This window comes from Panthera uncia, chromosome C2, assembly GCF_023721935.1.
Source record: "Panthera uncia isolate 11264 chromosome C2, Puncia_PCG_1.0, whole genome shotgun sequence".
Classification (NCBI taxonomy): Eukaryota; Metazoa; Chordata; class Mammalia; order Carnivora; family Felidae; genus Panthera; species Panthera uncia.
The window spans coordinates 84,600,887-84,614,524 of NC_064810.1; the positions used below are offsets into that span (position 1 = coordinate 84,600,887).

General features: G+C 38.1%; 1 pseudogene; it reads right to left on the minus strand.

Moving 5' to 3' along the window:
* Positions 1 to 1,646: 1,646 nt before the first annotated feature.
* LOC125921866 (28S ribosomal protein S33, mitochondrial-like) lies at positions 1,647 to 2,280 on the minus strand (annotated as a pseudogene).
* Between the last annotated feature and the right edge of the window lie 11,358 nt (positions 2,281 to 13,638).

The following is a 13,638-nucleotide window of genomic DNA, read 5'->3' on the forward strand; positions in this document are numbered from 1 at the left end:
TTCTTTTCTGCTTTTTCAAAGATTAGTTGGCCATACATTTATGGGTCCAATTCTGGGTTCGCTATTGTAGTGAATGATATTTAAAAATACATTGTTGGATTCAGTTTGCTAGTATTTTGTTGAGGATTTTGCATCTATGTTCATCAGAGATGATGAAGTTCTCATTTTTTGTAGTGTCTTTATCAGATTTTAGTATCAGGGTAATGCCTCATAGAATGAATTTAGAAGTTTTCCTTATTTTTATATTTTTGGAATAGTTTAAGAATAGGTATTAATTCTTTAAGTATTTGGTATAATTTGCCATTGAAGCCATCTGGTTCTAGAGTTCTGTTTGTTGGGAGTTTTATGATTCAATTTCTTCGCTGATTATCAGTCTATTAAAATTTTCTATTTCTTCTTGATTCTGTTATGGGAGGTTATGTTTTTCTAGGAATTTATAATTTCTTCCAGTTTGTCCATTTTTTTGGCATAAAGCTTTTCCTAATATTCTCTTATAATTGTATTTCTGTGATGTTGTTTGTTATTTCTCACCTCTCATTTATGATTGTACTTATTTATGTTCTTTCTCTTTTCTTTTTGGTAAGCCTGGCTAGAAGTTTATCAATTTTATTAATTTTTTCAAAAAAAGAACTTCTGATTTCATTGATATGTTCTATTTTCTTATTTTCTTTATCATTTATTTCTGCTCTAATCTTTATTATTTCCTTCCTTCTGCTAGCTTTGGGCTTTGTTTGTTGTTCTTTGTGTTGCTCCTTTAGGTATAAGATTAGGTTGTTTATTTGAAATTTTTCTTGCTTCTTGATGTAGGCGTTTGTTACTATATACTTCCCTCTTAGAACCACTTTTGCTGCATCCTAAAGGTTTTGGATTGTTGTGTTTTCATTTTCATTTGTTTCCATGTATTTTTTTTAAAGTTTATTTATTTATTTTGAGAGAGAGATGGGGGGAGGGGCAGAGAGAAAGGGAGGGAGAGACTCTCAAGCAGGATCTGTACTGTCAGCATGGAGCCCGATATGGGGCTCAAACTCATGACCCATATGACCTGAGCCGAAATCAGGAGTTAGAATCTTAATCAACTGAGCCACCCAGGAGTGCCTAGGGAGACCTTCTTTAAACTACCTGAAGTTTGGGCCTCTTGCTATCTCTGGGTTGAGCCATTCATTGATCCACACTGTCGCAGAAGTCTGGATTTTTCCTTTGTAGCATTTAATACAAGTTAATTTGTGTAATGATATAATATTTAGTCTTCCCCACAAGCCTGAAAGTTCCACAAGGTAGGGACTGTTTTCTATTGCTAACCATGGTATTACCAGGGCCCCAGCACATTGTATACAATAGGTACTCACTCAGTACTCTCTTAGCAGGTACAGCCTTGTCCCACAAATCTATCTTATTAGATACTCTCCAAGGACTAGGTGGAGAGGTACCTAAAGTTTATGAGCTTGGTGGTGGAGACAGTGTCTGAGCAGTCAGAGAGATGGAGGAGTTCAGAGCTGGTGCAGTGGGGGAAACAAGAAGGGATACTGAGGACACTAAAGGATGCTCATCGGATGAGTTTGCCCCTGTGCTCTCAACATCACATTTCCAGCCCAAATGAGTCCTTCTTCAATCATTTATGAAATAATTTCTTTAGAGGAAGAGGTAAACATCTGAGTAAAAAACCAAGGCCAAAACAGCTTTGCAGAATTATAACATGTCCCCGAAACCAGTTACAATTCAACTGGATTGGACTTCAAGAGAGAAATGATTGTGTTCCTCCAAATAATCTTCAGTTAGGAAGCTCCCACTCCTCCCAAGATGTGGAAAGATGATTACACCTTCTGCTGTCAGTTGCTGAGAAAGAAGTTTTTTCTCCTGATAGACCGACCAACACTATTTCTTTTTTGCTGCTCTTTTCCCTTCTCCTTTCCTTGGTTTCCCCTTGCCGTGAAGCTTCCTTAGACGCATCTGCTCCTCCTTGAAGTCCTGATGCTCATCTCTATAGAGGCCAAGAAAACGTAGTGTCCCCATGAGTGCAAAGTAAGTGTTGTGATTTGGATACCAGTCATAAGTCTCCTTCCTCTTGGCTAAAGGCTACTCACTGAAGAGCTTCACCACTTTCATGTTTTTAGAATCAGTGGGCCTGGCAACTTCACCGAGTAGCCGGGCACTGAGACAACTCATGTGCAAGGCATATTCTGAAAGTGAAGACATTTCTTGAGCAGCAAGGAGCATGAATCCCTACACGCAACCTTCCTCTCCCGTGCGCCCCTCTCCTGGAAGGCCCTCCCCTCTGTCCATGTATTTTTCCATTAATTTCCTGATTGACCAATTCATTGTTTATTAGCATGGTATTTAACCTCTGTGTATGTGGTCTTTCCTGATTTTTTTTTGTGGTTGACTAATAATTTCATAGGATTGTGATCAGAAAAGATGCATGGTTTGACTTCAATCTTCTTAATTTGTGAAGGCCTGTTTTGTGGCCTAATATGTGATCTATTCTGGAGAGTGTTCCATGTGCATTTGAGAAGAATGTATAGTCTGCTGTTTTAGGATGAAATGTTCCTAATGTATCTGTTAAGTCCATGTGGTCCAGTATGTTATTCCAAACCATTGTTTCCTTGTTGATTTTCTGTTTAGATGATCTGTCCATGTGTGTGGTGTAAAAGTCTCCTACTACTAATGTATTATTATTGATTAGTTTCCTTGTTTACTATTAATTGTTTTATATATTTGGGAGCTTTTGTATTGGGTGCATAAATACTTACAATTGTTATATCTTGTTGATTTGTCCCCTTTATTATTATATAGTGTTCTTTTTTGTCTCTTGTTATAGTCTTTGCTTTAATTTAATTTTAAAAAGTTTTTTTTTATGTTTATTTATTTCTGAGACAGAGAGAGACAGAGCATGAGTGGGGGAGGGGCAGAGAGAGAGGGAGACACAGAATCAGAAGCAGGCTCCAGACTCTGAGCTGTCAGCACAGAGCCTGACGCGAGGCTCGAACTCACAAACCGTGAGATCATGACCTGAGCCGAAGTCAGCCGCTCAAACGACTGAGCCACCCAGGCACCCCTACAGTCTTTGCTGTAAAGTCTAGTTTGTTCAGTATAAGTATTGTTACTCTGGCTTTCTGTTGACATCCATGTACATGACAAATGTTTCTCCCATCTACTCACTTTCAATCTGAAGATGTCTTTATGTCTAAAATGAGTCTCTTGTAGTCAGCCTATAGATGGGTATGGTTTTTGTTGTCCACTCTGACACCCTGAGTCTTTTGACTGGAGTGTTTTGTCCATGTACATGCAAAGTAATTAGTGATAAAAATGTATTTATTACCATTCTTTTACTTGTTTTGTGGTTGTTCCTGGAGATTTTCTCTGATCCTTTCTTGTCTTTCATGTTTTACTGATTTTCTTTAATGATATATTTGGGTTTCTTTCTCTTTATTCTTTGCATGTTTATTAGTGGTTTTTGATATATGGTTTTTGAAATATGGTTACCATTATGTTTGTATATAACCTCTTCTGCATATAGCAGTCTATATTAAGTTGTAGGTCATTTAAGTTTGAACCATTCTTTTCTCCTGTCCTCCCCACATTTTAGGCATATGTTGTTATATTTTATATCACTTTTTTTGGTGGGTTCCTTGACTGATTTTTTACAAAAATATTCATTTTTACTGCTTTTGTGTTTCTTACCTTTATACTTTCACTTTTGGTCCCCCTTTGCGCTCAAAGTGTCCCCTTTAATATTTCTTGTGAGGCTCCTTTATTGGTCACAAACTCCTTTAGTTTTTATTTGTCTGGGAAACTATTTCTCCTTCTATTCTGAATGATAGCTTTGCTGAATAGAATATTCTTGGCTGCAGATTTTTCGCATTTAGCACTTTGAATATGTCATGCCACTCCCTTCTGACTTGCCAATTTTCTGTTGAAAAATATCCTGCTAGCCTTATGGGTTTCTCCCTTGTAAGTTAATGACTTATTTTGTCTTGGTACTTTTAAGAATTTTTCTTTATCACTATATCTTGCAAGTTTACTTACAGTATGTCTTGATGGGAATTCTCTGTGCCTCCTGGATCTGGATGTATGTTTCCTTCCCCATATTAGGAGACTTTTCAGTTATTATTTCTTCAAATAAATTTTCTGCCCCTTTTCTCTCTTCTCTTCTTCTGGGACTCCTATAATATGAATGTTATTATGTTTGATGGAGTTACTGAGTCTATTCTCATTTTGCATAATTTTGCATAATTCTTCCTCTCTTTTTTTCCGCTTCATTGCTTTCCGTTGCTTTGTCTTCTAGGTCATTAATTTGTTCCTTTGCTTCTTCTAGCCTACTACTGTTCATTATATCAAGTATGTTTCTAATTTTGTTTTTTGCACTCTTCATCTTTGATTGATTCTTTTTTTTAACTCTTTTATTACTGTGGTAAGGGTGTCACTGATGTCTTCCATTCTTTTCTCAAGTCCAGTGAGTGTCCTTAGGATTGCTGCTTTAAATTTTCCATCAGACATGTTACTTATATCTATTTTGCTTAGATTTCTAGCTATGGCCTTATCTTGTTCTTTTATTTGGTATAAATTCCTCTGTCTTGGCATTTTGTCTAAGTCTCTTCCTGTTTCTCTGTGTTAAACAAACCAGTTATTTCTCCTGCTTCTGAAAGTAAGAGGTCTCCTGCTTCTGAAGAAGAGGTCATGTAGTGCCTAGGGCCCGGTGCTTCAGGAGCATATCCAGTGTGTGCTGCATGTTCTTTGCATGTGCTCTAGATGCTCTATCCTTCAGGTCAGTCATCTGCAGAGGCTCTCCTTGCTTGCTGTGGGCAGTGTTTGGTCCCTGGCCTGAGTGTGGTGAGTTTTAATTACCACATTCTGCTCTGTCTCCTTGTGAAATGTAATCTGTCACCACCTCCACTGGAAGTGAGGTGCTGTAAAACTCTCTGATCAGAAGATATAGTGTGGGCAGGGGTTTGTGCAGGTCTTCTGGGGGAAGGGATGGCCTCACTAGGACTGAGGAACTGTGACTGACAAGGGAAGTTCCACCAGAGCACAGTGGGGTGGGGCTTAGTGTAAGCAAGTTAGGCAGCCATTTTTCTTGCTGCACTGCCTCCCACAGGTGGTTCTGTGTTTATGCTGAGGAGAGGCAAGGGAAACGGCATCGGCCAGCTCCTGTGTTCCCTGAGAGGTGTCTGTATGAACGCTGTTTCTCAGGGACTTACTTGAGAAGAGCAAATAGTCTCCCCACTGTGTGCCCCAAGCACTCTTCAGATTGCTATTTCCACGCTGTCTGCCATGGGTTGGTTGCCTGCCTTCTCTCCAAGAGCAGTGTAGTGCCCTTGGGGCTCTATCCCAGCCAAGCTCGCTGACCTCTAAAACTCCAGGCTTTAAGTCCAGCTGGTTGCAAGAACTCACAAAATTCAGCCCCTCTAATTTTCCAAGGCAATGGCTATGAGGAAACATTCTCCTTATGCATTCCCCTGTGTGGTCATCTCTGTCTCACCCTTCTCTGTGACACAGCTCCCTCCCTTCCACAGCCAGGATCCATTTCTCCCCTAAACTATATCTCTGTGCTTCCTCCTTTCTTCAGTGTGATCACTTCTCTCCCTTTAGTTGTGAAGTCTGTTCTGCCAGCTTTCAGGTCAGTTTCTTGGGTATTTGGGATGATTTATCTAGTTGTATTCATGGGACGAGGTGAGCCTAGGATTCTCCTATTCCACTGCCATCTTCTGGTCCCAATACCTTCTCATTTAGAAGTTACAAATTCCACAGCCTCAAACTAAGATTGCAAAATAATCATTAAAGAACTTTCTCCCAAAACATCAGCCTTGGAGAATAATTCTTGAATAATCATTGTTAAACATATAATGCCATGCATTTCTATATTTTCTACCTTTACCCATTTTTGTTTTCCTATTTAATTAGGGCCAACTTTCTAAACACAAACTTAAGCCAAACACATAAAAAAATAGTGATTTAAAGCACAAGTCTATAAGAAAAGATCAACATACCAGTTGTTTCAAGATCATTTCAGTTCAATATATTGGGAGCAAAGATCCATTCTGAAAATGAAAAAATATGTAGTTTAAAAAATTCTTAGAGGCATAAACCAAATTCTTATCTTTCTACCTGGTTTGTTTTACAAAGAAGCTTCAGAAATATTTGACTATAGTTTTAATGATGGAAATGTTATGTTTTCATTTCAAAGCAATGAAATTCTGATGTTTAATGTGAATCCAGTTGGCTCTCTTTTGTACATTCATAGTTTCAAAGGCTAGAATTTGTTATCAGCAAGGAGAGAGATTTAAGCTGCACACATAAAAACAAAGTTACTTAGAGTTCAAGGTTTTGTCTTGTAAGTAGCATTCCACTTAGAGTTTCAAAACTTTTTACTTTAAAATACTTTACTTGAAGCCAACCTTTTTTAAGGGTGTTCCTTCTGAGAGGATCAATAAAAGTGCAGCATTATCCCACTCTCACCTCTTAAGACCTTTTGCATTCATCCAGTTTTCTTATTTTTTACCCTTTATCTTGCTAACAGTTCTCAGAGATTTCTTCTGTGTTCCTGTGAAGGTAAGTTTCTTGTCAAAGAGGCATGTCATCTTCTGAGGTGGCTCATTCTCTTTAGCTACCCTGTCATCTTTTATGTCCTTGTTTAGGGCAGTCCAGTGGTCCAGATACAAGGCCTAGATCAGCTTCTAGAGATTCTGATCATCATCTTTGACTTGTCATGCTGGAGTCACAACAGTACCCATGGAGACAACCTTGATATAGAGACGGGGTAGATATTTTTCAGGTGTCCATAGTTACTATATTACTATTTATAGCTAATTTTCTTCTTGGGAACTAGGAAGAGAGGGGGAAAGATCTTTTCTTGTTTGTCCTTGAAAATCTCTTTTTGACATGGCATGACTACCACTTTCCCTGGGTTGGCTGCTACTCTGTCACTTCCAATACCCAAGTGGCCTGGGCAGAGTTTACTGTAATGAGCAAACTCATTACATCTCTACAAGCTTTCTTTCTTCTCTCTCTAGCCCTTTTTGATTTACTCCTCACCTCAACCAAAACTTGCTTACTGATCTTCTGGTCCTAGCTGTTGGGCAACTTTACCCTTTCTCAACCTTACCTTTTCAGAGATGACTCCAGTTCTATTCATTCATGCATCTGTCACCAGATTCTTTCAGGGCCATGAATTTTTCTCCATTTCTGAACCTGTTGCTATAATAAATCAAATGTTTACTCATTAAAACGTTGCATCCCTTTCTGACCCCCCATCATGGGGATTGAATTAGTTTATTTCTGCATTTTTTTTCTGCCAAGCACTATTCTAGTCTTCCTGCATTTTCCTTCGTGCAGGTAAAGTTAGTTACTAGTGTCTCTGCAGAGACTAGCTCACACCCTGCCCATATGCCAGTTTATTGATTCCTTGAGAAATCTAAGTAGTGAGTTGACACAACCTTTCCAATCCCCACCCTAACTTAGGTCATTGGGAAAATGAACTTCCATTACTTCCCAGTTTCAAGTAGGAAAGAAATTCACTTTTTTAAAGTGAAAATCTAGTTTAAAGTTTTTTCTAGGCAGGGGGATTGATAGGTAGAGTAGATGAGACATCATTGATTGGAAGAAATAGTTGACATATTATCTACATCAACATATGTACATGGAAAAATAATTGTGCACTGTTTCCAGAAAGTATCTTGGGTATGTAGAATGAAATGAGCTCTATTATAATATATGATCCAAAATTCATCTTTCAGGATGTTATTGTTGTTTTTTAGCACAAACCCCTCCAAACCTCTTTCTAGACCTTTGCCAAAAGGTGAATATATCTACACTATGTATATCTCCACCTCTAATTATGAATTTATTTTCTTATGGTTGTCCCCATTATACTGTCAGTGGCAGGGGCGCCTGGGTGGCTCAGTCGGTTAAGCGGCCAGCTGACTTCGGCTCAGGTCATGATCTCGCGGTCCGTGAGTTTGAGCCCTGCGTCGGGCTCTGTGCTGACAGCTCAGAGCCTGGAGCCTGTTTCAGATTCTGTGTCTCCCTCTCTCTGACCCTCCCCTGTTCATGCTCTGTCTCTCCCTGTCTCAAAAATAAATAAAAAACATTAAAAAAAATGTCAGTGGCATGATGCAGGTATCTATTACTAAGAAAATTGTCTGTCACCAACATGACTGTTACCAAGAATTACAGCCCCAACTGCTTCATGTGGTTCAATAGTATACTTGGGGTACCTTACTTTTCTGGCCATATGTTTGTAAATAATCTTCAACTTCTCCCTCTTTTTTATTTTTTTACCTTTAATCTATTCTTCCAAAAAGTATTGCTGACCTATGTATGTGTTCTTCTGAATTCACTGACTTTATACATTCCATTTTTTCTAAATCTGATACCTTCTCCTCCTCCATTGCCATGGAGTTTTTCCTCCTCTGAATTCTACCTGTGATCACTATTGCCCATTTTACATAAATGATGTAAATGCTTTTGTAGAAGTGTGAAGGAATTGCTGAATGGAATCAGAGGAAGGAATTAGTGATTTTGCAAGCAAAGAGAGGGTTCCTAAAAGGTTTCCTAGAGGAATTAGAATCTGGGGATATTTGAGGAATGCACAAAATAGGTTAGGAAGGGCATTTTAGGTGATGGAAATAGAGTTAGAATAGCACAGGGTAGCTGAAGTGCAGGTTTGAGGAGGGAGGTCAGGGAAGATACCGAAGGGCCTTAAACTCATGCTAACAACTGACTTTGTCATATGAGATCTGGAAAGCAAGTAACTGGTAAAATATTATATGTATTGCAAACATATACTGTCCTTATTCCTTAGAGCAGTGAGTGTGCTCCTTGCTCCCTTCCAGGTGTTATAAAGCAGTTTTGGTCTCCAGAAACAATGAGGGGAAGAATAATGTTCATGGCTCTTACTATGTACCTTGAGTAGAGTTCTGGCACTAGAGTGGCTTCTGTAGTGAGGATAACACTGTTTGGAGTACTGTACCTTACATATCATGGGTGCTTGAACATGTTGTTGAATGAGTAAATGGAAAAAAAAAATCCTTCCCTGGCATTATTCTCCCCACAAAATCAGAAGTCCCTTTTCATACACTCCTGTGGGAAAAAAACAGATTCTCCTCAAATATAGTTCTAGTATTTCCCACCCCCTTTGCCCCCCATCCCTCACAGTTACGTTTCCTTAAAATTTGACTGCACCTTGCTATTGGAGGCCACCTGGGGGGGGGGGGTGGATATGGTATGGGCTTCAGAGCCAGGGAGACTCAGGTTCAAATCCTCACTTAGTAATTGTGTGAACTTGAATGATTATGTAACTTTCTAAACATTTGGTCATCATCTTTACCCTATCAATGAGGAAAGGTTGCAGTAAGGAGAGAGAAAATGTCTGTAAGATACTTAAGCCAAGGTTTGGCTGCAGCCTTGTCAGAGGCACTCAAAAGTATATGTGTAGGAAGTCTGAAATGGAGTCAGAGGGAGAGCTGCAGAATTACATCAGGGTCACCATTTCACCTCTCCACCACTCCTCTACTTTAGTCTTATACCACCCCCACTCAGGCTCCTGTCTGAGTTCAATGCATGAAATAAGTTAGAATTAGACAGGGTTCATTCCATTTAGCAGGTATAAATCTCAGTCTAAAAGACAAAATTGTACAAGAATGTTAACTTTATTTTTTAAAATAAGAATTAAATGTTCAATTTAATGGAAAGGTAGAACCATAATTCAGTCAATGTGACATTCCTTCTTATTAACTTATACCTTTTAGCATAAATTCCAGGAGACTTTCATAAGGCCAAATCATTGGGAGGACACATCTAGCCCTTTTTAGTGTCAGGTGCCTTCATCAGCATTTGATGGAATGAACTTTGGTCTTGGTGGTAATTTCTGGTCCTTTCTTATTTCTTTTTAAGCAGCTGGTTCTCTGGGCCATTCCTGTACTGTTCTTAGAAATATAGGAAATATTCTGTGCTCCTGAGCCATGTCATGTCACAGGAATCCCTAGGGCACCATCTGAAGACTAATTTATACGGCCATCTCTTCTGTGGGCAGCACAGGAGATGTGGAGAACCTTGGAGTTTTGCTGCTTCCCTAAACTTTACCCAGGAATTGGGGCATGGACTCATCCAAATTCAACTGTACCTGGTGTTTAGGCAGGGTCTTCCTCCAATGATTTCTCTAGTCCTAGGAACTTTTATTATTCTCTAGTTAATTTTTTTTCTTTTAGCTTTACTAGGATTCTTATGGATTGTTTTATCATAATAATTTTTTCCTTTTGTCCTCTGATTCCAAGGTTTTCAAGTTCAAAAGCCAGAAATAAGACTTTTTTCTTCTTTTTATCAAGGCAATGAGTGTTATTGCTGCTGAATTGGGGGTGGGGGTGAGGAATCAAGGGATATGAATAATGCAGGGAGGAAATATTAGTTAATTTAAAGCCTTAGCCACCTCAGTTTTTATATTTTCTCTGTTTAAACCATCCCAGATTATTTTTCCACATGTCACCTTCTTTTGCCCTTGATATTATATATTGTCTAAAGCAATTTTCTCTTCATTGCCAAGGGCATCTTCTCAAGTTGACCATGTTAGGGTAAGAAGTAGGAATCTAATCTATGGACTACTCAGTATATTATGAAAATAGTTTGGGATTAAATAAATCAGTCATTTAAAACTAATGTACATATATACACCTCTCTGGACTATGTTTTAAAAGACTATAAAAGTGTGTGATGAAACTCACCTTGAAATCATTAGATTTGTGGTGTTGTTAGGATAGAAACTTAGGTGACTTCTTTTAGTCCAGTTGCTAAATTATAATATTGAATTTACTTATGTAAAATCTAAGCCAAACTATATAAATGCCAGTACTTTTTCTTCTTTTTATGAGTTTCACCTTTTTTTGTGTCCTATCATTAAAATTAAATTTATTAACAACTTGTTTTTTTTCTGCTGCATTGGTTTTATTTATAAATATTTCTATAAATACATCTCACAGAAATATTTGACAATTTAGTTTATTGGGAAAGTTCATACAGTAACTTTTCAAATCAGGAAAATCTGGTTTCCTAAAGGAGCACTTTAAGTAAAATGGGAAATAGGAAAAGAACATGGGAAAGGAACTAAGAAAGGTATCAGTCTTTATTAGACCGTCATGATCAGATGGTTTCTTTGTCAGAGTAGAATGTCTATATCTGAAATAAATCTGAGTGTCCATCAGAATATAAGTGAAATATGTAATGACTTGGAATGTAAATCTTAAATACTGATTTGTGGGGCAAATCAGTCAAAAGTTTTTTTGGGGGAGATGAGAATACAGTTTAAACGAAAACAGGAAAGCCTTTTCAAGATTTAGTAATCTGCCAGTCCTCATCCATCTCCTTGTTCTCCTCCTCTCAAGTCTACATATATAATAGAGAAAAGAAAAAAAAGAGTGAATGCTTCATTTTCAGTGAAATAAAGAAAGAATGTGACACTTAGAGAGCTTTCTTTTGAAAACTTATTATGAGGAAAAGGGCCAGAAGATTGTATGTATAGCTTTTGTTAGTTTATAGGAAATGGTGTGTTTGAATGGATGAGGATTTACATTAAAAGCTTAAAATATGAAGCCTAAAATTATATTAGAAAAACCAAAATGTATTATTGTCACTCCTCTATTAGAGGAAGTATAAGGGGATCAAATGATTGGTGGATCATTATCAGGGCGGAAAGAAGGGAAAGGCAGGGTTGAGAATTCCCGTGCCATTTCTGTTCCTCTGCTTCACTGCGTTATGTTTTTTAAACTTCACACATTTATATCAGGTAGATGCTGTTGTGTTTATTTCACAGTTTAGAAATAAGGCTCAGTTAAGTGAAATATTAAGTGAAACATATTAAGTGAGATAATTTGTTGAAGGTCACCAGCTCTAGCGTCACCTTCTACCATTCTCTACCTCACCTATTCCACTTAGCCACTGTTGCATCTTTGCTCTTCCTTGAACATCCCTTGATGTTTCTTCTGCTCAGTGCTCTTTGCCCCTAGCTATTATTGTGGTTATATCTCTCTCTTTATCAAGGTCTTTGATGACATATCATTGCAGAAAAGCCTTCCCTGATAACTCTATACAAAATATCTTATATGTCATTTTTAGTAGGATGTAATATTACTTTGGATAACACTAAGAAAGAAAAGTACCAATTAAGCAATGATATGACAGTTTCATAATATGCATTCTGATTTTAGAGATGTTAAAATGTGAAGAAAAAATTTTTTTAGAATCAGTGAAATGCAGTGATATTGCCTTATGTCCTTACCCCAGATTATTTCTCTTTGCAACACTTATCACTATCTGATATGATCATGTACATTTTCTTTATTGTCCCTCTCTCTACACTAGGTACATATAGGGAGCTTTGTTTTGTTCATTACTAGTTGCAAAGACTGGCTAGGTGTGCATCATACCCATCTTCTCTCTTTGGGGGACACTCAAATTTACATTCCCAAGCCTTTCTTTCAGTTATGGTGGAGTCATGTAACAGACTTCTGGACAATGGGATATAGGTACAAGTGAGATATTCCACCCCAGGCCTCTCCTATAAAACTATTCTGTAATTGTCCTAATGGTTGGAGCCACTAGTGGTCAGAGACACTAGAAGGAAGAAGCCCTGGTCTCTAAATGATGGTGTAGAGTAAAGCCCATCTCCATCCCCTCACATTGACCTACATTGGATTGTGATGTGGATGAGAAATAAATCATCAATTAAAGCTACTGAATTTTGAGCTTTTCGGTTATAATAGATAGCTTATCCTTATTAATACATTGCTGTACCCAGACTATGCTTGGCACCTAGCAAGCTTTTTATAATTTATAAGGATAGAGAAAATTAAAGGAATGGCAGTTTTGTGTTAAAAGATGATTAATTTTGGTTTGTACATAAGGCATCTGCATAGGCAGGTGGGGGCTACTTCTCATACCTTTTCCCCACTTCAGGTGGCCTGGAAGAATTTGGAAGGACTAAGAATCAGAGGTTGCAGTGCTTAATTTCTAGAACAACTAGGGTCAGTAGAATGAGTCAATGGGAATTTGTGGAGAGGTGGTCAGAGAGAGAAATTTTGATGTAGGGATCATTAATTTTCAGAAATTCAGTGAAAATAGGTTCAAAGTAGTTATCAGGGAAGTTGCGATGTTGGATGGACCAATGAGTTTTAAAGTCAGCAAAATGGGGCCCCTGGGTGGTTCAGTCAGTTAAGCATCCAACTCTTGGTTTCGACTCAGGTCATGATCTCCCAGATTCATGGGTTCAAGCCCCGCATTGGACCCTGCGCTGACAGTGCGGAGCCTGCTTGGGATTCTCTCTCCCTGCCCCACCCCTGACTCACACTGTCTCTGTCTCTTTCAAAATAAATTAAAAAAAAATAAAGTCAGCAAAATGAACTTATTATGGGGCAAGGAGTAAGATGAACTATTTGTTGAAATAATCCAGGATGACAATTACCTGATCCATTTCTTTAAACACCATCTTCTTTAGGTATCACCTTTTAATTGTATTTTGCCCTGTTACTGATCTATCTGTAGAGCTTTCTTTAGGTAGGTTCAAAGAGGTCTTTCATAGTGGGTGATGTGGAGGTGATGCCTGAAAGAATCTCAACTGCATTTAAAGATCTGAACTTACTCCTAAAAGACTTCTTA